A 1,135-nucleotide genomic window follows, 5' to 3' on the forward strand; every position below is an offset into this window, starting at 1 on the left:
TTTAGCTGAGTTCTTGCAAATCTGTGACACTGTCAAGACTAATGGGGTTGACCCTGAGGTCTACAGACTTATGCTATTCCCTTTTGCTGTAAGAGACAGAGCTAGGACATGGTTGGACTCACAACCTAAAGAAAGCCTGGACTCTTGGAAAAGCTAGTCAATGCCTTCTTCGCAAAGTTCTTTCCACCTCAAAAATTGAGTAAGCTTAGAGTGGAAGTCCAAACCTTCAGACAGAAGGAAGGAGAATCCCTCTATGAAGCTTGGGAAAGATACAAACAATTAATCAGAAAGTGTCCTTCTGATATGCTTTCTGAATGGAGCATCATAGGTATTTTCTATGATGGTCTGTCTAAACTGTCCAAGATATCTTTGGATAGCTCTGCTGGAGGCTCTCTTCATCTGAAGAAGACGCCTACAGAAGCTCAAGAACTGATTGAAATGGTTTCAAATAACCAATTCATGTACACTTCTGAAAGAAATCCTGTGAACAATGGGACTAGTCAGAAGAAAGGAGTTCTTGAGATTGACACTCTGAATGCCATATTGGCTCAGAACAAAATATTGACTCAACAAGTCAATATGATTTCTCAAAGTCTGTCTGGAATGCAAAATGCACCAAGCAGTACTAAGGAAGTTTCATCTGAGGAAGAAGCTTATGATCCTGAGAACCCTTCAATGGAAGAGGTGAATTACATGGGAGAACCCTATGGAAACACCTATAATCCTTCATGGAGAAATCATCCAAATTTCTCATGGAAGGATCAACAGAGACCTCAACAAGGTTTCAATAATAATAATGGTGGAAGAAACAGGTTTAGCAATAGCAAGCCTTTTCCATCATCTTCTCAGCAACAGACAGAGAGTTCTAAGCAGAATACCTCTGACTTAGCAACCATGGTCTCTGATATAATCAAAACCACTCAAAGTTTCATGACTGAAACAAGGTCCTCCATTAGAAATTTGGAGGCACAAGTGGGTCAGCTGAGCAAGAAAATTACTGAACTCCCTCCTAGTACTCTCCCAAGCAATACAGAAGAAAATCCAAAAGGAGAGTGCAAAGCCATCAACATGGCCGAATTTTGGGAGGAAGGAGAGGCAGTGAACGCCACTGAGGAAGACCTCAATGGACGTCCAC

At 41.4% G+C, this 1,135-nt stretch overlaps 1 non-coding gene across 1 annotated transcript; it reads right to left on the reverse strand.

Moving 5' to 3' along the window:
• Positions 1-201: 201 nt before the first annotated feature.
• On the reverse strand, positions 202-309 carry LOC112704470 (small nucleolar RNA R71). The gene has a single exon (XR_003155094.1). It is a non-coding gene; the product is annotated as a small nucleolar RNA R71 (small nucleolar RNA).
• Between the last annotated feature and the right edge of the window lie 826 nt (positions 310-1,135).

Source organism: Arachis hypogaea, chromosome 7 (assembly GCF_003086295.3).
Source record: "Arachis hypogaea cultivar Tifrunner chromosome 7, arahy.Tifrunner.gnm2.J5K5, whole genome shotgun sequence".
In the NCBI taxonomy this organism is placed as follows: Eukaryota; Viridiplantae; Streptophyta; class Magnoliopsida; order Fabales; family Fabaceae; genus Arachis; species Arachis hypogaea.